This window comes from Piliocolobus tephrosceles, chromosome 20 (assembly GCF_002776525.5).
Source record: "Piliocolobus tephrosceles isolate RC106 chromosome 20, ASM277652v3, whole genome shotgun sequence".
Lineage (NCBI taxonomy): Eukaryota > Metazoa > Chordata > Mammalia > Primates > Cercopithecidae > Piliocolobus > Piliocolobus tephrosceles.
In genome coordinates this window covers 20375967-20403206 of record NC_045453.1, presented here as the reverse complement: position 1 = coordinate 20403206, position 27240 = coordinate 20375967, and the positions used below count along the sequence as shown (strand labels likewise).

General features: G+C 41.6%; 1 protein-coding gene across 6 annotated transcripts in view; it reads right to left on the bottom strand.

Annotated features, from left to right (window-relative positions):
• NCOA3 (nuclear receptor coactivator 3) overlaps positions 1–27240 on the bottom strand; it is a 146111-nt gene that overhangs the window by 57331 nt on the left and 61540 nt on the right. For 2 of the 6 annotated variants that reach the window (XM_023192488.2, XM_023192492.2), the window contains exons 2-3: positions 19635–19734; positions 14067–14145 (exon numbers count right to left, since the gene is read on the bottom strand). The gene's annotated coding sequence lies outside the window, so the exon portion shown is untranslated. Of the gene's footprint in view, positions 1–5911; positions 5957–7507; positions 7665–14066; positions 14146–19634; positions 19735–27240 lie in introns of those variants that run through there. The other 4 variants (XM_023192491.2, XM_023192493.2, XM_026455295.1 and 1 more) reach the window with 3 other exon arrangements.

Here is a 27240-nt window from a genome sequence, read left to right as displayed (position 1 = left end):
TTTGTCAAAACTTATTAAATTGTAAATGTAAGGTTGGTAAATGTTTTGTATGTATATTACGCTTTAATAAAGTTTTTTTGAAATCAAGTACTTAAGGAAAATTACAGTGCTTATTGCTAATCCTATGATAAATAAAAAGTGGTATGAAATAACTTAGCTAATAAAACAAGAAACAACGTATAAAACATTTCACTAAGAAAATTTACTTTTGGCTTAGCATGGTGCCTCACACCTGTAATCCCAGCACTTGAGGAGGCCGAGGCAGGTGGATTGCTTGAGCTCAGTTCAAGATCACCCCGGGCAACATGGCGAAATCCCCATCTCTACCAAAAATATAAAAATATTAATTAGCCAAGTGTGGTGGCAAGCGCCTGTAGTCCCAACTACTTGAGAGGCTGAAGTGGGAGGATCGCTTGAGCCTAGGCGGCAGAGACTGCGGTAAGCCAAGATCATGCCACTGCAGTTCAACCTGGGTGACAGTGTGAGACCCTGTCAAAAATTTAAAAAAGGAAAGAAAATTTACTTTTTCTAAAGTAGTACCACTACACTGAAAGTAAATATATTAGCAGTTAAAATCAAGGTTTTAAAACTTTACAGCAATAAAAATATTTTAAACAAGGTACAAAAAATGATCATTGCAATGCTGTTCATACTTCAAAAGCTAGATGAAAATCTAATGTTTATCAATTGCAGATTTGAAAAATGAATTCTAATGAAGCCACGCGAAATAATACAATACAGTGGTGGTAAAAAGGAATTATACACAACATGGCTGGATCTTACAATTTATAAAGCCACCACATTACATCCATTGTATTTTTGTAAAGCTAAAAAAACAAAAAAAAAAACTAAACATTGTTCAAAGACACATCCAAATGAGACTTTTTCAAAGTTTTTTTTTTTGAGATGGAGTCTCGCTCTGTCACCCAGGCTGGAGTGCAGTGGCCGGATCTCAGCTCACTGCAAGCTCCGCCCCCCGTGTTTACGCCATTCTCCTGCAACAGCCTCTCTAGTAACTGGGACTACAGGCGCCCGCCACCTCACCCGGCTAGTTTTTTGTATTTTTCAGTAGAGATGGGGTTTCACCATGTTAGCCAGGATGGTCTCGATCTCCTGACCTCGTGATCCACCCGTCTCGGCCTCCCAAAGTGCTGGGATTACAGGCTTGAGCCACCACGCCCAGCCTCAAAGTTTTTTAAATAAAGTTAATTATTAACTCAAAGACAGCTGTGACTTCAAGGATAGAAGTAGGATGACTTCAGGGAGAAAGATTCAGGGAGCAGGTACACTGAACGAACTGACCGTCCCGTTCTCCAGTTCAAGTAGTGGGTTCAAGAGTAGCCTTCAAAGTATACTTCATAATTCAAATAATATATACTCTTTATTTATATAAAATAATGTGGAATTTTAGTGTCTAAAGTAAAAAATCACTATGTGAACAAATACTTGATCTAACATCTGAAAGAGGTATTGTGATAAATGAATTCCACTTATTACTCCCATTTAATCCTCCTTACAGCCCTATGAAATGCAGAACAGTGAGTAGATGAAAGTACAGTTCAACATTATCCCTAATTCACTGGAAAACACTGAGAAATAGAAAGGTAAAAACTCAACCCAAAGTCATACATCTAGTAAGTCGTGGAGCTAGAAATTAAATCCAAGTCATTCTAACTTCAGAGCCAAGTTTTTAACCAGTTCCACCAAAAAATTAAAAAAAAAAAAAAAGCCTTATGTCATGGCATCAAATATTTTACTTTTTTCATGGAATCTCAGTAAAGCCACATCACTTACAGCTATTCTAACAGTTTGGATAGAACTGGCCTTACTGGACTTGCCAAAAATAAATCACTGTTTTCCAGCCACATCAACTGGAAGCTCCCACCAGTCTAAAAAATTTTTAAAGTTATAAATCATGGTCCTTTGCAAGTAATCGCCAGCCAAGGACTGTAGATTCTTGACCTATCCCTATAGACACCTCCTTTAAAAAATCATTTTAAGGCCAGGCGTGGTGGCTCACTCCTGTAACCCCAGCACACTTTGGGAGGCCGAGGCAGGCAGATCACCTGAGGTCAGGAGTTTGAGACCAGCCTGGCCAACATGGTGAAACACTGTCTCTACTAAAAATAAAAAATTAGCTGGGCATGGTGGTACGGCGCCTGTAGTCCCAGCTACTCGGGAAGTTGAAGCAGGAGAATCAAACCTGGCAGGCGGAGGTTGCTGTGAGCCGAGATGGCGCCACTGCACTCCAACTAGGGCAACACAGTGAGACACGGTCTTAAAATAAAATTAAAATTAAAATAAGTCAGTTTTTTTTTTTTTTTTTTTTTTTTGAGGTGGAGTCTCACTCTGTCTCCCAGGCTGGAGTGCAGGGCGCGATCTCGGCTCACTGCAAGCTCTGCCTCCCGGGTTCACGCCCTTCTCCTGCCTCAGCCTCCGAGTAGCTGGGACTACAGGAGCCCGCCACCAAGCCTGGCTAATTTTTTTTTATTTTATTTTAGTAGAGACGGGGCTTCACCGTGTTAACCAGGATGGTCTCGATCTCCTGACCTCGTGATCCGCCCGTCTCGGGCCTCCCAAAGTGCTGGGATTACAGGCGTGAGTCACCGCACCTGGCCTAAAATAAGTCAGTTTAAAGGCCGGGTGTGGTGGCTCACGCCTGTAATCCCATCACTTTGGGAGGCTGAGGCAGGCGGATTGCCTGAGGTAAGGACATCAAGACCAGCCTGGCCAGCATGGCAAAATCCTGAATCTACTAAAAATACAAAAATTACCTAGGTGTGGTGGCAGGAGCCTGTAATCCCAGCTACTCAGGAAGCTGAGGCAGGAGAATTGCTTGAACTCGGAAGGCAGAGGTTGCAGTGAGCTGAGATTGCACCACTGCACTCCAGACTGGGCGACAACAGCAAAACTCTGTCTCCAAAAAAAAGTCAGGTGTTCCGCCCGCCTCAGCCTTCCAAAGTGCTGGGATTACAGGCGTGAGCCACCGTGCCCAGCAATATCGTCATGTTATAAAGACTTTTTTTTTTTTTTTTTTTTTTTTTTTTTGAGACAAGAGTCTCCCTCTGTTGCCCAGCTTGGAGTGCAGTGACGCAATCTCCACTCACTGCAAACTCCGCCTCCCAGGTTCAAGAGATTCTCCTGCGTCAGCCTCCTGAGTAGCTGGGATTACAGGTGCCTTCCAACACTCCAGGCTAATTTTTTTGTATTTTTAGTAGAGACGGGGTCTCACCATGTTAGCCAAGCTGGTTTCGAACTCCTGACTTCAAGTGATCTGCCCACCTAGGCTTCCCAAAGTGCTAGGATTACAGGCATGAGCCACTGAGCCCAGCCAAGACTTTCATCTTCTAATCTGGTTATCATGCATCTTGAGTGGTGTAGTAGCAGTTAGCAGATAACTAAAAGGTTCTGTAATGTAGAATCTAATACATCAAACGTAGAAAACTAAAGCTAGAAAGAACCTGAGATTATGTGTAAAACAAGTGAACTGGTCATTATGAGGGAAATGATGCCAAGATAAGACTACTACTCTTTCTAGTTCCCATCTGGCAACATGTGTTTTCTGGCTTTAAATATGAGAGGTATTATATCCAAGGCAAAATTAACAAATGTTGATTTTTATACATAAGACAATACAAACCTAAAAACAATTCACTTAAGTTGTTCGGTTTTTAAGCAATTATTGCTTTATAAGATTTCTATGAATTTGGTTCATATTTTAATTAGAAGGCATGAATGCAGAATTTATAATTGCAGAATTTATAATCAAAATGTTTACCTTTAAACTTTAGAAATTTAATTTCAAAATAAACTGAAGGAGAAATATAAATACAGTTATTACAACTAACAATGTCATTCTTATGCCAGTAATTCTTTTTCCATACTAATTCTCTAATAAGGTTATAACAGAACTTTAGAAATTAGAATTTTAGGAAAATGTTTATATAAAGGCACTTGATAATTATCCTGGCTTAGTAATGCTTTCATTCCTTCACCAAACTTTGTAATGTTCTTATTTTAACTAACATGACACAAAAACTGGTTTTAAAATTTTTCATGAAGTTAAATCCATCAACTCAAGAGGAGGTACTCCAAAGAGTTAATTTCCAAGACAATGAATGATACCACAGTCTGGGATTCCAAAGTCTTGATTTTAAAACGTCTGTGGTGGCCGGGTGCAGTGACTCATGCCTGTAGTCCCAGCACTTTGAGAGGCCAAGGCGGGTGGATCACCTGAGGTCAGGAGGTCAAAACCAGCCTGGCCAACATGGTAAAACCCCATCTCTACAAAACACAAAAAATTAGCAGGGACGTGGTGGCAGGCGCCTGTAAACCCAGCTACTTGGGAGGCTGAGGCAGGAAAATCGCTTGAACCTGGGAGGCAGAGGTTGTAGTGAGAGGAGATCACACCATTGCACCCCAGCCTGGGCAACAAGAGCAAAACTCTGTCTCAAAAAAACAGTCTGTCATTAGAATTAAATTTTTCTGTTGAGTAACCACAGACATACTTTCACTGCTGGAGGAATGTCATCTAAAAAGTTAGTTCAAGGTATTACTGACTTCAGGATACTTAAAATCTTCAACTGAAAACCATTTTTTAAATGAGAAGAACTTCAATTTTCTGCAATTTGACAATGTTGTTAATTAAGTAGCATCCCCTACCAGGACCACCACTCACACCAGTAACAGTATGAACATTTCAAATGACAGCAACTTATTAGAATATAAAGTTCACTGAATTATGGAAAGAAAATGGTCTGTAGTTTGTAAATAATCGAGTTAGGTTCTAATTTCAGTTTTGCCACAAACTAGGTATATAACTTTAATAAACCTGTTACATTTTCTGAAGCCTCTATCAACCCCAACACAGGGCTGTAGAAATGAAACAAGAGGTAAAAGTATTTCATTGCTGAACAGTGCTTAGAAATTGAGTTGGCAGAGAAAGTCACTGAACTTGAAGGGATATCAAAAGAATTATCCAATTTGAAGAAGAGAAAGAAAAAAGACTGAATAAAAATGGGTAGAACCTTAAGGACTTATAAAAATATCAAATGGTCGGCTGGGCATGGTGGCTCACACTTGTAATCCGAGCACTTTGGGAGGCTGAGGCAGGGGGATCACCTGAGGTCAGCGGTTCAAGACCAGCCTGGCCAACATGGCGAAACCCCATCTCTACTAAAAATACAAAAAAAAATTAACCAGGTGTGGTGGCAAGCACCTCTAATCCCGGCTACTCAGGAGGCTGAGGCAGGAGAATCACTTGAACCCATGAGACAGAGGTTGCAGTGAGCTGAGAGAGCACCATTGCACTCCAGCCCGGGGAACAAGAACGAAACTCCACCTCAAAAAAAAAAGAAAGTCAAATGGTCTAACAAGTATGATTGGAGTCCCAGAGGAAGGAGAATTAAATTGAAGCAGAAAAAGTACTTGAAGAATGGCCAAAACTTTCCATATTTGATGAAAACACAAATTTACAAATCCAAGAAGCTCAAAGAATACCATGCAGGATAAATACAAAGAAAACTAGACCTAAATACATAGTCAAACTATTTTAAACCAAACATAAAAAGAAAATCTTAAAAGCATCCACAAGAAAAAAAGACCACACATACTGAGAACAAGATTAAAAATCACCTCTTCAAAAAAAGGGGCGGGGGGTGGTTACAACACAACAGAACAATATCTTTAAACTGCTGAAATAAAAAAATCATCAACCCAGAATTTTCTATCCAGTGAACCACACCTTCAAAAATAGAGTGAAACAGAGACATTTTCAGATAAATAAAAGTTGAGACAATTAGTGACAAACAATTCTGGAAATGAAATTATATCCTTCAGGCCAAAGGGAAAGGGGCATCAGATGAAAATGCACATCTATAAAGATGAAGGAAGAGTACCAGAAATGTCTTACTGTCAAATGGGTGACGGCTTCTGCTACTCTCTGTCTTCCCTTGAGGACGCATATGCTATAATTTGTCTTCAAAGGACAGTCGAAGATTCTCATGGAAAAGACTATACAAAGTACCTTTAAATACCAATAATTTATTAAACACTCTGGATAATGAATTACTGAGCTAACATTTTTAAGTTTTAAAACTATACCAAAGGACAAAATGTCTGGGTATCTTATACATCTAAGCAGACAACTTAAAAGTGACTACAGAATAAGACTAAGAAAAACAGAATTAACTGCACAGGACTAAATGAACTAGAGAGAGAAATTTAACCAGTGATTTGTTTCAGACTATGGTTTTTTTCTTTTGATTTTTTGTTTTTTGTCTTGAGCCACAATCTTACTCTATATCCCAGGCTGGAGTGCAATGGTGAGATCTCAACTCACTGCAGCCTCTGCCTCCCGGGTTCAAGTGATTCTTGTGCCTCAGCCTCCCGAGTAGCTGGGATTACAGGCACCCGCCACCATCCCCGGCTAATTTTTATGTTTTTAGTAGAGAGGGATTTCACCATGTTGGTCAGGCTGGTCTTGAACTCCTGACCTCAGGTGATCCACCTGCCTCAGCCTCCCAAAGTGCTGGGATTACAGGCGTGAGCCACCATACCCAGCCGTTTTTTGTTTTGTTTTGAGGCAGGGTCTTGGTCTCTTGCCCAGGATGGAGTGCGATGGTGCAATCACGGTTCACTGAGGCATCAGCCTCCCAGGGTCAAGCGATCCTCCCACCTCAGCTTCCCCAGCAGCTGGGACCACAGGCATGTGCCACCATGCCCAGTTAATGTTTTTATTTTTTATTTTTGTAGAGATGGGGTCTCACTATATTGCCCAGGCTGGTGTTATTTTTTAATACTCTGTTTTCTGATGGCTATAGGAGGAAGCCCTTTTCCTTTCTTCTTCATCTACCTCTAGCTCACAATTTAATATGTTATGTTTTTGTAGGAAAATTTTTAAATGGCATTTGAGTGTGGTGGCGCATGCCTGTAGTCCTAGCTACTCAGGAGGCTGAGGCAGGACTGCTTGAGCCCAGGAATTCAAGATTGCAATGAGCCACACGATCATACCACTGCACTCCAGGTAGGTCAAGAGAGTAAGACCCTGCCTCAAAATAAAGTAAAAATTGAGTCTATTTTTCATGTTAATAACGTTATTTGCATATGCTTAATCAAATTCCATCAGGACAAAGGTAAATAAAATTTACCAGAATGACTGGACAAATCATTGTACAATCAAGGTCATATACTATGTGTTATCATTAAGAAGGATATAATGATATAATGTCACACAATTATAATATAATGGTTTGACAAGTCCAGCAATATAACAAAGACAGTAGGGCAGGACACAGTGGCTCGTACCTGTAATCCCAGCACCAACACTTCGGGAAACCAACGCAGAGGGATTATTTGAGCCCAGGAGTTCAAGACCAGCCTAGGCAATATAGTGATGCCTCACTTCCACAAAAAAAATTCAATAAACATCTTATAAATTAAAAAAAATTTTTAAAAGAAAACAAAGATTGTATATTATACAAGAAGTCAATGCCTATGGGCCTGGTACCTGTTCTTGGTTTACAGGAACTAGCTTCACAGATGGAAGGTCACCTAGTGGCAGCCAATGACTCAGTAAATTTAGGGAACCTGGACAAGAGATGACTTCATCCAAATTCATAAGTATTCCAAGTAAAATCTGGTAGAGAGGGTATTGTATTTGCTTCCTAGTTTCAGGATCAAAGAACAAATAAAAGAGACATTAAAAGTTCAAGTCAGTCAGGCGCAGTGGCTCATGCCTATAATCCCAGAACTTTGGGAGGTAAAGGAGGGTGATCACCTGAGCCAGGAGTTTGAGACCAACCTGGACAACATGGCAAAACCCCGTCACTACTTAAAAAAAAATTAGCTGGGCATAGTAGCGGGCACCTGTAATCCTAGATACTCGGGAGGCCGGGGCAGGAGAATCACTTGAACCGGGGAAGCGGAGATTGCAGTGAGCTGACAGTGCGCCACTGCACTTCGGCCTGAGTGACAGAGCGAGACTCTGTCTCAAATAAATAAATAAATACAGTCCTGTAATCAGACAACATATATGGGCATAAGGATGGCACTGAATAGAGGCCTGAGACTTTGGCAAATATGGTCAATTAATCAAGTTACCAAAGTAAACCAAGAAAAAAGGAACATCTTTTTTACAAATAGCTCTGGAACTGGCTATCTATAATCTAATCAAATTTGGTCCTCTGGCTGGGCGCAATGGCTTATACCTGTAACCCACACACTTTGGGAGGCCAAGGCAGGTGGATCACCTGAGGTCAGGAGTTTGAAACCAGCCTGGCCAACATGGTAAAAAACCGTCTCTACTAAAAAAATACAAAAATTATACGGGCATGGTGTTGGGCACCTGTAATACCAGATACTTGGGAGGCTGAGGCAGGAGAATTCCTTGAACCCAGGAGGCAGCGGTTGCAGTGAGCCAAGATTGTACCACTGTACTCCAGACTGAGAGACAAGAGCCAAACTCTGTCTTTAAAAAAAAAGATATATTTTATGTTCTGTAAATGTTACTACAATTAAAATGAATGGGAAAGATCTCTTTGGCATGATAGGGCATTATTTCCAGGAGATATCAGTTAAGTAAGGGAAAAAGCAAAGTGCAAAAGAGTATATACAGTATGCTATCTTTTGTATAAAAAATAAATAAAACATACAGATATCATCAAAAAAAAGAAACAGGAAGGATAAGACAGAAAACGTTTACGTCTGTTACCTAAGAAAACTGAAGAAAAATGGCATGGAAGAGATACAAAAGCAATGTATGCCTTTTGTATAATTCTGACTTTTGAAAGCATGTTATACATCACAAAAATAGAAATCAGAATGAGAGGCAGCATAAGCAAACAAGTAAATAAACTTAATTTTGTTTCAAATGAATACCTTAACTAGATTATACAGAAAGTAAGGTAGGAAGTAAAAGTGGGGTGGAAGTCGGGCGTGGTGGCTCAGTCCTGTAATCCCAGCACCTTGGGAGGCAGAGGCAGGCATATTGCCTGACATCAGGAGTTGGAGACCAGCCTGGGTTGGTGAGACCCTAGCTCTATTAAAGATATACAAATTAGCTGGGTGTGGTGGCACACACCTGTAGTCACAGCTACTCAGGAGGCTGAGGCAGAATAATCGCTTGAACCCAGAAGGCAGAGGTTGCAGTGAGCCAAGATGACACCACTGCACTCCAGCCTGAGCAACAGAGCAAGACTGTCTCAAAAAAAAAAAAAAAAAAACAGTGGGGTGGAGAAGGGGTATGGAGGGCTAATGCAAGCAATTTAAATTTTAACTATTTACTCTCTGTCTGGGAGGTGGAGAAGAATTACAGACAAATGCTCCACTCATTTTCAGTTTGTTTATTGTAGTGAAATGAAAAAATCAATTCGGAAATTATTTTAGATGTATTAGAGGATTAGGCAAATGAGTAAACGTACCACATAATAAGAAGGGACATAAAAATAAAAAATGGGGTACAAAGAACCCTGTGGACATGGAATAAAGAGGTACATACTGATATAAACTCATGATTTCTAAAATATGTATATCAATGTTTCAATGAACACGTGTGCAGTCGGCCCTCTGTATCCGTGGATTCTGCATCCACAGATCAAAAATACTCAAAAAATAAATTTTAAAAAACAATACAACAATAAAATACAAATTAAATAATACAGTTTAACAATAACCTACACAGTATTTACTCTCTGTTACATTCTTGTAAGTAATCTAGAGATGATTTAAAGCATACAAGAAATTGAACATGGGTTACATGCAAATACAATTGCTACTTTATAGTTTAAAGAACTTGAGCATCAGCAGATTTTGGTGCACACAAAGGGTCTTAGACCCAGTCACCCTCAGGTACGAAGGGATGACTGTATAAGTATGTATATGTATGTATATGTGTATAAGCATGCATATTATTTCCTAGCTCTATCCACTAAAAAGGCCAAGATCAGAAAACAGCCCAGAATTAGTGAGGACACTTAGCACTCAAGAGAGATCCTGGTCTCTAAAACTTTTATTCCCCACAAGGACACAGCGGCCCACTTACAGGAGTTTCACTAGCCAAACTTCTAGGACAATTTGAGCACTAAAATAATTAAGCAGGGTAAGTGAATCACAAACCATTCAAAAAATAGGAATTCATGAATCCATAACCAATACATAGGGCTACTGATTACAGAACACAGCCAAGAGGTGACAGGTAATGTGAAAGGAATGCTGGAAAGAAAAAAATGACCATTTTGCAATCATCACAATAAAAGGCTGGATCAGACAAGAGTCAATGAATTCTAGAAGAAACTGTGAAAAGAATCAGAATATCTACATTGCTTCCCCACAGGCAAGAGAGGGTGAAAAAACCGTGCAGTGGAGAAATCTGGCAACACCTTGGCCAAGGGATCAAAATTTGCATCACAATAAGGGACAGATGGACGTCATATGACTCCATCTCAGAGTTATCACATTACCGATGTCGTATTCCTGGCAAGAATATGTAACATCTTCATCTAATCACAAGGAAATTTCAGACCAACATAAAATGAAGAACATCTCCATTGAAGAGAGTAAGGGGGTTAGGGAAGGGTTGTGTTCTCAAAAATGCCAATGTCATAAGAGATAAAGAAAGGCTGTGAAAATATCCCAGGAAAAAAGAGGCTAAAGAGAAATAATAACTGAATGCAGAACCTGACCCCAGACTGCAGTCTATACGGGAAGCAGAGAAAATGCTACAAGAGACTTTCTTAGGTCAACTGACAAAACTGGAGTATGGGTGAAAGAGTTCATCGACGTCCATTTATGAAGGTATTAACTGTACCATGGTTATATAAAAGAATTACCCTATTTGTAGGAATACAACAGAAGTATTAGGGGAAAGAAGCAAAATATATGTAACTCACCCTCACATGGTTAAAAAAAATTGTGTGTTTATGTTTATATGTATAGAAAGAGAAAAGAGAGTAGGACGGCACAAATACAAATAATAAAGCAAGTGGGTAAGTCTGGATAAAGGGTATCCAGATGTTCTTTACACTATATTTTTGCAACTTTAGTAAATGTATACTTCCAAATAAAAGGAATTAAAAAAAAAAATTGGCCGAGCACAGTGGTTCACACCTGTAATCCCAGCACTTTAGGAGGCCAAGGCGGGTAGATCACCTAAGGTCAGGAGTTCAAGACCAGCCTGGCCAACATGGTGAAACCCTGTCTCTACTAAAAATACAAAATTAGCTGGGCATAGTGGCGGGTGCCTGTAATCCCCGCTACTCAGGAGGCTGAGGCAGGCTTGAACCTGGAAGTGGAGGTTGCAGTGAAACAAGATCGCGCCACCACACTCCAAGCTGGGTAACAAGGCAAGACTCTATCTCAACAACAACAACAAAAAAGAAACCTGTGGAGATAGTTCTCTGCCATGTTCAGAAGCATGGGTATATATCACAATTAACTGAGGGATTTCATAGGGAAATTACAAGACCTAAGGCTGGTAACTTGGATAGATTCTCAGATAAAGTACCATTGGAAATGTCAGAGAAGGGAGTTTGTACTTTTTTTTTCTGTAAGCCAAGGAAAGGTAGCACAAAACTTAGAGCACAACATAAGCTTGGCTAAAAGTATAAATTTAGGAAAATCTTCTAGCAAAACTTTGAGTGGACAAGGAAGCAGCAGAGACAAGGACAAACACCCTCATGAAATTATGGGGTCTTGGCCTCGGAAGCTAAAATTAGGAACAGAAAGTGCAACAAATACAGGACATATGAAAACAGAAAGCCAGATAAAGCCTGCTTACCAAATGTATCAGAGTATGGTGGGATTCAAAGACAACTCAGATTCCAAACTTAGCTAACCAAGAAAATGACGGGATTACTAAAAGAAATTTAGCTAAGCAAAGCATGACTGCTTTCTCAGCAACCAGGCAGCTTTTTCTATTCTCATTTTTCCTATTCTGATATAATATTAAAAGTTAAGAAAAGGGGCCAGACGCAGTGGCTCACGCCTATAATCCCAGCACTTTAGGCCAAGGCAGGCACATCACTTGAGGCCAGGAGTTTCAGCCTGGCCAACATGGTGAAATCCCATCTCTACCAAAGATACAAAACTTAGCCGGATGTAGCAGTGCACGCCTATAATCCCAGCTACTTGGGAGGCTGAGGCATGAGAATTGCCCAGGAGGCAGAAGCTGCAGTAAGCCGAGATCACACCACTGCACTCCAGCCTGGGTGACAGAGGGAGACTCTGTCTCAAAAAAAATAAAATAAAATGTTAAGAAAGGGGTTAGATGAAATGTTATTTGCCGCACAAGCAATTTGGGGAAATTTGTCTTCACAAGGTGAAATAGTAAATATAAGTTGGGGCTAATTCAGATGTTTGACTAATGCCATTAAAATATTCACACATAAGGAGGGAGAATTTCTTCTCTTCCCCCAAAATTTTGTTTGTATAGGTATGTATATACATATAGACGAATACCATCACCCCTTGTATGACACATTGGAATTGCACTTGTTCTGTTACATGCAGATTTTTCTCTACTTCTGCCATGCCTGACAGTAGGACCAACATTTCCTCCTCTTTCTCCTCCTCCTCAAGCCTACTCAACCTCACAAGAAGAATGACGACCTTTATGATGATCCACTTAATGAATAATATATATATTTTCTCTTCCTTATGACTTTTTTTTTTTTAGGGATGAAGTCTCGCTCTGTTGCCCAGGCTGGAGTACAGTGGCATGATCTCAGCTCACTACAACCTCCACCTCCAGGGTTCAAGTGATTCTCCTGCCTCAGCTTTTTGAGTAGCTGGTATTACAGGCACACGCCACCACGCATGGCTAATTTTTGTATTTTTACAAAAATGACCATGTTGGCCAGGCTGGTCTCAAACTCCTAACCTCAGGTGATCCACCCACCTTGGCCTCCCAAAGTGCTGGGATTACAGGCATGCGCTACCGCGTCCGACCATGACTTTCATTTTTAATTATTTATTTATTTACTTATTTTCTAGAAACAAGGTTTCATACTGTTGCTCATGCTGGAGTGTAGTGGTGCAATCATAGCTCACAGCAGCTTCAAATTCCTGAGATCAAGCAATCTCCCACCTCAGCCTCCTAAGGTAGCTAGGACTACAAGCGCACACCACCTTGCTGGCTAATTCTGTGTGAGTTTTGTAGAACTGGGGATGTTGCTATGTTGTTCAGGCTGGTCTCCAACTCCTGGCCTCAAGTGATCCTCCCGCGTCCAACCCCCAAAGTGCTGGGATCATAGTTGTGAGCATATGAGTGAGCTACCATGCCCAGCCTCCTTACAATTTTTTTCTTTTTTTCTATTTCTTTTTTTTCTTTTTGGATACAGGGTTTCATTCTGCTGCTCAGGCTAGAGTGCAGTGGCACAATCACAGCTCAGGTGCAGCCTCAACCTCATGGGCACAGGCAGTCCTCCCACCTCAGTCTCTCTAGTGCCAGGGACTAAGGCACAAGCCACTATGGCCAGTTTTTGCATTTTCTGTAGAGATAGGGTTTCGCTGTATTGCCCAGACTGTTCTCCAACTCCTAGACTCAGGTGATCTAACCACCTCAGCCTCTCAAAGTGCTAGGATTATAAACATGAGCCACCGCACTCGGCCATGATTTTCTTAATAACATTTTCTTTTCTCTAGCTTACTCTATTATAGGAATACAGGATATAATACATATAACATACAAAATATGTGTTAATCAGCTGTTTATATTATCAGTAAGGCTTCTAGGCAAGAGGAGGCTATTAGTAGTTAAGTTTAGGGGGAGTCAAAAGTTCTGCACATTTTTTACTGAATCAGTGTCCCCAGTCCTCAGTTGTTCAAGGGCCAAGTGTATATATATACCTATGTATTCACTCAAGTACTCTAAACTCATTCAAGGGCCAAGTGTACATAAATACATATGTATTCACTCAAGTACTCTAAGCTCATTCATTTAATAATCATTAAAGAGAAAAACATGAAGCATAAAGTTTTAATTAAATCATATATTAAAGAGGAGGGTAGTATCTTCAGAAGGTTGAAGACAAAAAATTACAAAGGATCAAATCAAAGTCAAGCTGAATTACCTGGCTAACCCGTCAAAGGATGTCCAAGCAGTTTATTTTTATTGGTCTCTGAGTCCACCATCCAGCAAGTATTTTGATCCTGAGGACAAAAAAAAGAAGAGGGATTGAATTTCATTGTCTTTTCTTCATTTAAGCATTATAATTAGTCACTCACAAATTAAGTCTTCCGGCCGGGCATGGTGGCTCATGCCTGTAATCCCAGCACTTTGGGAGGCAAGGCAGGCAGACCATTTGAGGTCAGGAGTTCAAGGCTGGCCTGGCCAACATGGCAAAACCCCAACTCTACTAAAAATACAGAAATTAGCCAGGCAACGTGGTGTGCGCCTGTAATCCCAACTATTCAGGAAGCTGAAGCAGGAGAATCACCTGAACCTGGGAGGTAGAGGTTGCAGTGACCTGAGACTATGCCACTGCACTCCAGCCAGTGTGACAGAGCGAGACTCTTTCTCAAAAAAATTAGGTCTTCCCATTTTTCCCTTCCCTAGACATACGGAACAAACAAAAGCTATCAAGTACAACACCTCTTCCTAGAAATTTGAGTAGATGTCTTACTGTACCATAAAATCACTACTTCTGTTTGAAAAGTCAAGCATAGGGTCAGACGCAGTGGCTCATGCCTATAATCCCAGAACTTTGAAAGGCTGAGGTGGGAGGACCACTTGAGGCCAGGAGTTCAAGATCAGCCTGATCTGGGCTGGGTGCAGTGGCTCATGCCTGTAATCCTAGCACTTTGGGAGGCCAAGGTGGGCAGATCACCTGAGGTCAGGAGTTCAAGACCAGCCTGGCCAACATGGTTAAACCCCGCCTCTACTAAAAATAGCTGGGTGTGGTGGAAGGTGCCTGTAGTTCCAGCTACTCAGGAGGCTGAAGCAGGAGAATCGCTTGAACCTGGTAGGCAGAGGCTACAGTGAGCTGAGATCGTGCCACTGCACTCCAGCCTGGGCAACAGAGCAAGACTCTGTCTTAAAAAATAATAATAATAAAGTTATATAAAATGGACCACATTTTTTGAGATACATAAACAACTCAGTTTAAGAATTTTTTTTCCCATTACTTAGTCCATTATTCTATGTTCAATTAAGTAAAAATGTATTTGCTTCCCAGGAGAACACTGGTAAGACATTTATTACAGTCTTTTTTAAATACTATAATCTTCTTGATAAGGGAATGGGGGACAAGGAATTATTTCAAATTACAGCATATGCATGTCTAGTAAAATAAGGACAGGTACTACCACGTATCTTTAGATATATACTAGAAAGAATCAAGCTAACATAACTTATTCTACATATTTAATAAATTAAACATTTAGTTCTATACCGAATCAGCCTGAAAATTCATAATAACACAGTGAAAACAGACGCCTTGGCTTCTGAAAACCTAGATTTTGTAAAGTCCTGCTTCTTGAAATGATCTTGTATTAGACTTTAATTTGATTTCAATTAAACGCTTGCTGTGTATCTATTAGATGTCAGGCACTGCACTGGCACTTGGAAATAAGCAAATCACGGTCACTGCCATCAATTAATTAGGAAAAGGGAAGCAGGTATAAACAGACACTAAAGTTCCTAAAATGAAAGCTATGTTCACTCAGTAAGCATCTGCTAAGCATCCATGTGCCACACTGTGCTAGACACCATGGATAAAAGGAATAATTAAAAAGACCAGAGTCCCATGAGAGTATAAGGAAAGAATAGAGAAAAACTACCCTGCCTTTTTCATGGGGTTGTTGTGTTAAGCACTATTTACATGTGAAAGCAAGACAAATCCAAAACCATTTATCTCAGCCAAAGGGGGAAGTATTAATTGTACAATTTCTGCAATTATGTCCAGAGTTGTCATAACCAAAATGCCATTTGAGTTTCTTTATAATAAGAGGCAAAGGAGAAAAAAACTTCGATGAAATGGCCATTTGTGTAAAAATTACATAGGGATACAGGAAACATAAATGGGGTATATAAAGGTAGTTAAAACTGAAAACTTATTTTTAATTCAACACATCCAGGAAATCACACCACTTATTTTTGCTTATACAACGATACTATCCACTGATGAACTATGGCAATAAACTAGCCTAAATTTTATTTAATTAGCTTTAGATTAAGGAGAAAACTTAAAAATCTGGTTGGCAGATTAGTATAACAGGCCCGGTATCTTTGGCTGAGTTGAAGTTACCAAAACAGGCATGCAAGCAAGCTGCTTGCTTGTGCTTGTTCTGCCTCTCTCTCCCCGCCACTTTGGAAAAACTGCATGCAGTGCTGCAGGATCACACAAAATAAATACAGGAAAGAGGGTGGGAGGGTCGGGTGGGGAAGTGAGCAAAGCTCTGGGCTCCACCAGTGGAAGGCGTTCCACAAGAATTGCTACAGGGTCAAAAGTTTACAGTGGTTTCAATTTCACCTTTTAGCAGCCAATCAGAAAACACAGGCTGCATGCTGACCCCTCCGGCTACAAATGAACATTAACTCATTGGCTACCAGGATTGCACATTTTCCTTTTCTTATAAGGCTTTCCCTTCTTTTTCTTTTTTTTAAAGGGCAGGGGAGTGGAGAAGGCAAAGAACGTAAGTTCAAGGTGACAATTTTATTCAAGACAACATATTTTAAACAGGTGTTTGAGGGGAGAAACGATCAAGTAATTATCTTCTTTCTTCTTGAAATCTGAGTTTCTTTATCCTGTAGTATCTAACAAACCAATTATTAATGCTAGTATCAAGACAAAGAATGAATTTACGCAGGTAAAGGAGATGGATTTTCCTCCATGAGGCTGCAATTCTACGAACAATTTATAGGATGGTAAAAAGATAATACTGGTTGTGTATCCAGTAAATGCTTTAAAAGTAACTCAGATAATGACATCTAACTTAAGGATTCGCCTATACCCCAATTTTCTTATTTGCATAGATTCCCTACCCTCTCCTCAAACCACTACTATACACATGCGATGTTCCTCTATCCTTTTCATAATGTGGATCCACAGAAATGCAGGCAGAGCTCCTAAGGTTTAAATTTGTTTTCTTCTATTTCAGTACCTGGGAGTAACTATACGATAAACTCAGGAGTGAACCATTTGGCAGTAGGTACAACTGCTCTCTATTTATGTAAATTTCTTCAAAATGCAGAAACCAATAAACTAATCCATTAAATAATATTTTCAACACTCTATATTTAACATTGAGCAAGGTTAATATGAAAACCTCTACTACATACACCTTAACCGGACTACATTTAAAAACTAGATGCCTTTGAAGCACCACAGGATAAAAGTGAAATCACTGTATTAACTGCTCTCCTATCAAAATGATTAGTCAAATCCTAATGAACACACTGTGAATTTGTAGTTAGCAATATTTCTCTCTCTGACACAATAGGTAGTTGAATTTTAATGGACTCATTGACTTAAATTTACCTTTACGTTTAGAATACCCTGTAGGCACCACCATTGCCTAAGAAAACGATTTCGTGTAGCCTATTAGTTGTTATCCAAACCAGCAAAGTAAGACCCCCGTTCTTTCTGAATACAGGAAAGTAAGCAAATATACAGAAGTGTGTTACTTAATACAACTGCTGAAGGGTTCCAAAATAACTTCAGTGTTTAAAGTTTATAAAGCAATACAATGTCAGTTAAGATAGTAAATAAACTCGATGCTAATAGTTTTTTCTTAATTCAGCATTAAAAGAAGTAATTTTCTAGTGACAATTCCCAAGCCTTCATGATTTAAAGTTTATGCATATTTGGCAATAAAAAGTCTACTTTAAAACAGACCTAGTTGTTTTTTCAACATGGCTTGCGAAAGCTTTCCATATATGTATATATAGATATATATTAAATTTGGGGTTTTCTGTATATCTTTTTACAAAATGGCCTCATTTTGAAAGAAAATGGATGCGATAAAATTTTACATCAAGTCAGCATGTTAGCAAGAAGCTTTTTTGTGCGTTCTCAATTTGATTAATACAAGCCAAGGTCACTTCCTGAAAGATGCCTAGCACTGCAGCTGCAGGCAAACTAGGCTCTAGCATAAGGCTGGGGGAAGGGAATGGGTGATGGCATTATTATTAACACTCAGATAGGATTCCATCTCCAGCAGCAGCTACTGGGGGGAGTGGGGAGGTTGGGGAATATCTCAGAGTTCCTAGTATATTAACATTAAAATATTTCCATTCCTTAATACTTAAAAATAGAAATGTAATTAAATATATAATGCTAATGTCAAAATTGTATCAGAGTATCCTCACTGCTACAATGTACAAGAACATTTTACATAGTACTATGCAAATCATTTAATGCCAGACATTGTGTTGAATGCTGAGTTTACGCTAAAGCATTCGGTTTCCACTGAAATAAACTCATTCAACACAATGCTAAGCATGACCTGTACTCGCTATGCAAAGCGTATACAAAGGAAGATACAGGCCCTTGAAGAAAACAGAATCAGATTCAAATTTCAAAAACCAAGGGTGGGCCGGGCGCGGTGGCTCAAGCCTGTAATCCCAGCACTTTGGGAGGCCGAGACGGGTGGATCACGAGGTCAGGAGATCGAGACCATCCTGGCTAACACGGTGAAACCCCATCTCTACTAAAAATACAAAAAACTAGCCGGGCGAGGTGGCGGGCGCCTGTAGTCCCAGCTACTCCGGAGGCTGAGGCAGGAGAATGGCGTAAACCCGGGAGGCGGAGCTTGCAGTGAGCTGAGATCTGGCCACTGCACTCCAGCTCGGGCGACAGAGCAAGACTCCGTCTCAAAAGAAAAAAAAAAAACAAAAACCAAGGGTGGCGTAAAAGTTAATGAAGGTAGAAACTTAAAACACAAAAGCCTACAGTGGAAAATATTTGATAAAGTTTTGTTCTGAAATTCAATTTAAATTTTCATTTCACCAACATTAATACAAATATTACTATGCCTCTGTGCTAAAAAATCAAAATATACATAGTAGCAACTAGAAAAAACCACCTCCTTGAATAATTAATAATAATTTATTAAATAGCTACAATGCAGAGCTAGGAAACCATAGTAATTACTTTGTTGTACTCTGAGGTTCTTTACACATTTCAATTCATTGATAAAATACCAGGTATAGTCAGGAAATCTACATGTTCCTTGTAATTTTATATATGTAATCTTAGAAACATTAAATTAATTTTGTATGCCTTTTTCCTATGCACCAAATGGGGGTTATACTTTAACCATGATATTCCACAGAGACAGAGAAGCAGCAAGGCACTGCTGTATTTTTAATGGTTGTATGACAAATGCAAAATGTGGCCTTTTTATCTTGTCTGTATGTTCAAAATTGTTGTTTCTATTTTCTACACAACTTAATAATATAATTTTGTCACTGTTGTGCTCCCCACCCTTTTTTTGAAGTTTGATTCAGTAATTTCAACAAAAAAACTGAACAAATGATGTTAGATGCTCAAGTTCAAACAAACTGACCATTTGAATTTTGGAGGTCAATGACTGGCAGGAAAAGGGTTGTTATTTAATGGCTAAGGAGCATTCTGTATGTGCAAAAGACTTCTTAAATCATTTTTAAGGAAAAGGAAGGCAACCAAGTAAAAACATACCGTGAGAAGTCCCTGAATTCAGAGAATCTAATCCCTAGGTGTGGCTAAGAAAGGCACTTCAAAAAGATCCCATCACATGCCCTTTTGAAATAGGACAAACCTGAAAGACAAAGGGTAAAATTAAATTAGTTTTTCATACTCCCTCTCCCCAAGACACCTGTGAGGCAGTGAAGAGGAATGAATTTTTCTTCAATTTTTCCTGGTCCCTACAGGCATACCTCATTTTATTGTGCTTTACAGATATTGCACTTTTTACAAATTGAGGTTTGTGGCAGCCCTGCTTCAGATAAGTCTACTGGTGCCAATTTTCCAACAGCATTTGCTCACTTTGTATGCCTCCCTTACATTTTGTTGATTCTCGTATTATCTCAAGAAGGTTTTTCATCATTATTATTATATCTGTCACAGTGATGTGTGATCAGTGATTTTTTTTTTTTTTTTGAGACGGAGTCTTGCTCTGTCACCCAGGCTGGAGTGCAGTGGAGCTCACTGCAAGGTCCGCCTCCGGGGTTCACGCCATTCTCCTGCCTCAGCAGGAGTAGCTGGGACTACAGGCGCCTGTCACCACGCCCGGCTAATGTTTGTATTTTTAGTACAGACGAGGTTTGACCGTGTTAACCACGATGGTCTCCATCTACTGACCTCATGATCCGCCCGCCTCGGCCTCCCAGAGCTGGGCTACAGGCGTGAGCCACCACACCTGGCCTCCTTTTTTTTGGCTCTGTCACCCAGGGTGGAGTGCAGTGGCCGGATCTCAGCTCACTGCAACCTCCACTTCCCGTGTTCAAGCGATTCTCCTGCCTCAGCCTCCCGAGTAGCTGGGGTTATAGGCGCCTGCCAGCACACCTGGCTAATTTTTGTAGTAGAGACAGGGTTTCACCATGTTATGTTGGTCAGGCTAGTCTTGAATTCCTGACCTCAGGTGATCTACCCACCTCAGCCTCCTAAAGTGCTAGGATAACAGGTGTGAGCCACCGTGCCCAGCCTGTGATCAGTGATCTTCCATGTTACAATGGTTCATTGTTTGGGGGCACCATGCACTGTGCCCATATAAGATGGTGAACTTAATCAGTAAATGCTGTGTATATTCTCACTGCTCCAACAGCCATTCCCCCTCTCCCTCTCTTCAGGCCTCCTTATTCCCTGAGACACAACAATATTGAAATAAGTCCACATAATAACCCTATAGTGGTCTCCAACTGTTCAAGTAAGTAAAAGGAAGAAATGCACATCTCTCACTTTAAGTCAAAAGCTAGAAGTGGGCCAGGCGCGGTGGCACACACCTGTAATTCCAGCACTTTGGGAGGCCGAGCCGGGCAGATGACTTGAAGTCAGGAGCCCAAGACCAGCCTGGCAGGTGAAACCTCATCTCTACCAAAAATATAAAAATTAGCCCAGTGTGGTGGCGCAAACCTGTAACCCCAGCTACTTGGTGCGCTAAGGGATGAGAATCACTTGAACCCGGGAGGTGGAGGTTGCACTGAGCTGAGATCATGCCACTGCACTCCAGCCTGGGCAACAGAGCGAGACTGTCTCAAAAAAAAAAAAAAAAAGGGCTAGAAATGATTAAGCTTAGTGAGGAAGGCACATCAAAAAGCTGAGACAGGCTGAAAGCTAGGACTCTTGCAGCAAACAGCCAAGTTGTGAATGCAAAGGGACAAATACTGTTTTTATTTTTATTTTATTTTATTTTTTACTAGATACTGGGTCTCGTTCCATGGCCCAGGCTGCGGTGCAGTGGTGCAATCACATCTCACTGCAGCCTTGAACTGCTGACTGTTCAAGCGATCCCCCTACCTCAGCCTCAGAAAAAGTTCTTAAAAAGGAAATTAAAAGTGCTACTCCAATAAACACAGGAATAACAAGAAAGTGAAACAGCCTTATTGCTGGTAAGAATAATGTTTTACATGATCTGGAAAGATCAAACCAACCACAATATTCCATAAGCCAAAGCAAGACCGTGACTCTCTTCAATTCTATGAGGGCTGAGACAGTTGAGGAAGCTGAAGAAAAGTTAGAAGAGGTTGCTTCATGAGGTTTAAGGAAAGAACTCATCTACATAACATAAAAATGAAAGGGCCAGGTGGAGTGGTTCACACCTGTAATCCCAACACTTTGGAAGGCCAAGGCAGGCAGATCACTTGAGCCCAGGAATTAGAAACCAGCCTGGGCAACATGGTGAAACCCTGTCTCCACAAAGAACAAAAAACGAAGTCGAGCACGGTGGCATGTGCCTATAGTCCCAGCTACTCAGGAGGCTGAGGTGGGAGGATTGTTTGAGCCTAGAGGCAGAGGTTGCAGTAAGCTGAGATTGCACTACAGCACTACAGCCTGCAGTCTGGGTGACAGAGGGAGATCCTGTCTTTAAAAAAAAAAAAAGAAAGAAAGAAAAAAAGAATTACACTGAATCTATTCTGCCTGTGCATTATAAATGGAACAATAAAGCCCGAATGACATCTGTTTACAGCATGATTTACTGAGTATTTTAGGTCCACTGTTGAGACCTACTGCTCACAAAAAAAATTCAAAATACTACTGCTGGCAGGGCACCGTGGCTCACGCCTGTAATCCCAGCACTTTAGGAGGCCGAGGCAGGTGGATTGCTTGAGGCCAAGAGTTTGAGACCAGCCTAGGCAGCACAGTGAAACCTCATCTCTACTAAAAACAAAAATTAGCCGGGCATGGCGGTGTGTGCCAGCAGTCCCAGCTACTCTGGAGGCTGAAGCACAAGAATCGCTTGAACACAGGAGGTGGAGGCTGCAATGAGCCAAGATTACACAACTGCACTCCAGCCTGGGCAACAGAGCTAGACTCTGTCTCAAAAAAAAAAAAAAATTAGCCGGGCACAGTGGCTCACATCTGTAATCCCAGTACTTTGGGAGGCTGAAGTGGGTGGATCACCTGAGGTCAGGAGTTCCAGACCTGCCTAGCCAACATGGTGAAACCCTGTCTCTACTAAAAATACAAAAATTAGCCAGGTGTGGTGACACACATCTGTAATCCCAGCTACTTGGGAGACTGAGGTAGGAGAACTGCTTGCACCTGGGAGGCAGAGGTTGCAGTGAGCCAAGATCATGCCACTGCACTCCAGCCTGGGTGACAGAGCAAGACTCTGTCTGGAGGGAAAAAAAAAAAAAAATATATATATATATATATATACACACACACACACACACACACACACACACACACACACACACATATATATATTACTGCTCATTGACAATGCACCTGGTCACCCAAGAGCTCTGATAGCAGTGTACAAAGAGATTAATGTCGTTTTCATGGCCATTAACACAATATCCATTCTGCATTGCAAGGATTATGGAGTAATTTTAACTTTCAAGTATTACCATTTAAGACATATTTCATAAAGTTACAGCTGACACAGATGGTGATTCCTGTGATGGATATGGGCAAAATGAAATCTTTCTGGTAAAGACTTACCATTCTAGATGCCATTAAGAACATTTCTGATTCACGGGAGGAGGTCAAAATATCAACACAAATAGGAGTTTGAAAGAAGTTGATTCTAACTCTAATGGATGACTTTGAAGGGTTCAGGATTTCAGTGGAGGAAGTAACTGGGAATGTGGTGGATATAGGAAAAGACATGGAATCTGAAGATGTGACTGAATTACTGTAACCTCAAGATAAAACTTCAACAGATGAGGAGTTTGAGGAGTTGCTCCCCTGTTTTTGGAGACAGGGTCTTACTCTGTTACCTCGGCTGAAATGCAGTGGCGTACCACAGTTCACTGCAGCCTCAACCACCCACGCTCAGGCAATCCTCCTGCCTCAGCTTCCTAAGGAGCTGGGACTACAGGCATGTGACACCACACCTGGCTAATTTTTGTATTTTTTGTAGAGATGGGGTTTCACCATGTTGCCGAGGCTAGTCTCAAACTCCTAGGCTCAAGCGATCCACCTGCTGGGATTACAGCTGTGAGTCACCACACCCAGCCTTAAGGAATTGCTTCTTACAGATGAGCAAATAAAGTGGTTTCATAAGATGGCATCTAACCCGGTGAAGATTCTGTGAACATTGTTGAAATCATAAAAAAGGACTTAGAATATTACATAAACATAGTTATTTGAGGAGCGGCAGGGTGTTTTTTGGGGGCGGGGTTTTTTTTTTTTTTTGAGACAGAGTCTTGCTTTGTCAACCAGGCTGGAGTGTAGTGGTGCAACTCGGCTCACTGCAACCTCTGCCTCCTGGGTTCACACCATCCTCCCGCCTCAGCCTCCCGAGTAGCTGGGACTACAGGCACCCACCACCACGTCCAGCTAATTTTTTGTATTTTTAGTAGAGACGGGGTTTCACCGTGTTAGCCAGGATGGTCTCCATCTCCTGACCTCGTGATTCCGCCCTCCCCAGCCTCCCAAAGTGCTGGGATTACAGGCATGAGCCACCGCGCCCGGCCAGGAGCAGCAGGGTTTTGAAAGGATTGACTTTTGTTGTTGCTGTTGTTGTTGAGACAGGGTCTCTCTCTGTCACCCAGGCTGGTGGCACAATCATAGTAAACTGTTAGTACTAATAACATTTTGAGACGGAGTCTCGCTCTGTCGCCCAGGCTGGAGTGCAGTGGCGCTCTCACTGCAAGCTCCGCCTCCTGGGTTCATGCCATTCTCCCACCTCAGCTTCCAGAGCAGCTGGAATTACAGGCACCCATCACTACACCCGGCTAATTTTTTGTATTTTTAGTAGAGACGGGGTTTCACCGTGTTAGCCAGGACGGTCTCGATCTCCTGACCTCGTGATCCGCCCGCCTTGGCCTCCCAAAGTGCTGGGATTACAGGCGTGAGCCACCGCGCCCGGCAAAAAAAAAATTATTTTAATTTGTCCCAGCCATCCCAACTTTCATTAACCACCACCCTGATCAGTCACCATCCATCAATACTGAGGCAAGACCTTCACCCAGCAAGATTTACAGCTTACTAAATGTTAAGATGATTATTAGCATTTTTTAGCAATAAAATTTTTTTTTTGAGACAGAGTCGGGCTCTGTCACAGAGAATGGAGTGTAGTGGCACAGTATTGGCTCACTGAAGCCTCCACCTCCCGGGTTCAAGCGATCCTCCCACCTCCGCCTCCCAAGTGGCTGTGATTACCAGCACACACCACCACCATGCCTGGCTAATTTTTATATTGTTTTGGTAGAGATGGAATCTTTTTTTTTTTTTTTTTTTGAGACGGAGTCTTGCTCTGTCGCCCAGGCTGGAGCGCAGTGGCCGGATCTCAGCTCACTGCAAGCTCCGCCTCCCGGGTTTATGCCATTCTCCTGCCTCAGCCTCCCAAGTAGCTGGGACTACAGGCGCCCGCCACTTCGCCCGGCTAGTTTTTTGTATTTTTAGTAGAGACGGGGTTTCACCGTGTTAGCCAGGATGGTCTCGATCTCCTGACCTCGTGATCCGCCCGTCTCGGCCTCCCAAAGTGCTGGGATTACAGGCTTGAGCCACCGCGCCCGGCCTGAGATGGAATCTTGCCATGTTGCCCACAATGGTCTCATGGAGCTCAAGGGATCCACCTGCCTTAGCCTCCCAAAGTGCTGGGATGGAGCTACCCACCAGGCCACAATAAAGTATTTTTTAAATTAAGGTATATACATTGTTTCTTTAGACATAATGCTACTGCACACTTAATAGAATGGAGTGTAAACATAACTTTTTACCTGCTGGGAAACCATAAAATTAGTGACTCATTTTATCACAATATTCATTTTATCACAGTGGTCTGAGGTATACCTGTATTTTTTTTTCTTCCACCATGTGAACTATTCCAAAGATAACACAGAAAAAAGCACAGACTTACAGTAGCTACCTAGCTTCTTGCCACAGTCTGGCACAAAGGAAGTACCATCATTCCTCCCTGGTTTTATTCAAGTACCCAATGCATTCCTCACTTGTCAAGGAAAGTAAACTCAACTGGAGCCACAGCAGCTTGTTGCCTGGTCTTCTTCCAGGACCAATGCAGCTTCTGTGCTAAAAATAGAACTTGAAAGGAAATACTGACTATAAAACAAAAGCAAACAAAATAGTGGCCTGTATGTCATCTTCTTGTTCTGCCAGAGTTGTTTTTAACAAAAGACTTAAAAGCCACCAGGTATGGTGGCTCATGCCTGTAATCCCAACCCTTTGGGAGGCTGGAGCAACACTTGAGGCCAGGAGTTCAAGACCAGCCTGGGCAACACAGAAAGACCCCGTTTCTACAAAAAGAAAATAAAATAATTGCCCAGGCGTGGCGGCTCACACCTGTAATCCCAGCACTTTGGGAGGCCAAGGTGCGTAGATCACCTGAGGTCAGGAATTGGAGACCAGCCTGGCCAACATGGTGAAACCCCGTCTCTACTAAAAATATAAAATATTAACCAGGCACGGTGGCAGGTGCCTGTAATCCTAGCTACTTGTGAGGCTGAAGCAAGGGAATTGCTTGAACCCAGGAGGCAGAGGATGCAGTAAGCCAATATCATGCCATTGCACTCCAGCCTGGGCAACAACAGCGAAACTCAGTCTCAAAAAAGAAAAAAAAGAAAAGAAAAGAATTAGCCAGGTGTGATGACATGAACCTTTACTCCCAACTACTTGGGAGGTTGAGGTGAGAGGATCACTTGAGCCCAGGAGTTTGAGGTTGAGTGAGCTGTGATTGCACCACTGCACTATACTCTAGCCTGAGCAATAGTATAACATCCCAGCCCTTAAAAAATAAAAATAAATAAAAATAAGCCGGGCGCAGTGACTCAAGCCTGTAATCCCAGCACTTTGGGAGGCCGAGACGGGTGGATCGCGAGGTCAGGAGATCAAGACCATCCTGGCTAACACGGCGAAACCCCATCTCTACTAAAAAATACAAAAAACTAGCCGGGCGAGTTGGCGGGTGCCTGTAGTCCCAGCTACTCGGGAGGCTGAGGCAGGAGAATGGCGTAAACCCGGGAGGCAGAGCTTGCAGTGAGCTGAGATCCGGCCACTGCACTCCAGCACGGGCGACAGAGCGAGACTCTGTCTCAAAAAAAAAAATAAAATAAAATAAAATAAAAATAAATAAAAACTCAAATATTTTCTGTTACATCAAACGGGATAGACTGGCTATCATATAATTTTAAAATTCTGTTTAAAAAAAAAAAAAAGTACAACCAAGCGCAGTGGCTCATGCCTGTAATCCTAGCACTTTGGGAGGCCGAGGCAGGAGGATCACAGGTCAAGAGATCAAGACCATCCTGGCCAACATGGCGAAACTGCATCTCTACTAAAAATACACAAATTAGCTGGGTGTGGTGGCACACACCTGTAGTCCCAGCTACTCGGGAGGCTGAAGCAGGAGAATCGCTTGAACCCAGGAGGCAGAGGTTGCAGTAAGCCGAGATCACATGACTGCACTCCAGCCTAGCGACAGAGACAGACTCTGTCTCAAAATACATACATATATACATACATACATAGTACTATACCATGTAAACTGTTAGTACTAATAACATGTGCACGGCCAGGCGCGGTGGCTCAAGCCTGTAATCCCAGCACTTTGGGAGACCGAGATGGGTGGATCACGAGGTCAGGAGATCGAGACCATCCTGGCTAACACAGTGAAACCCCGTCTCTACTAAAAAATACG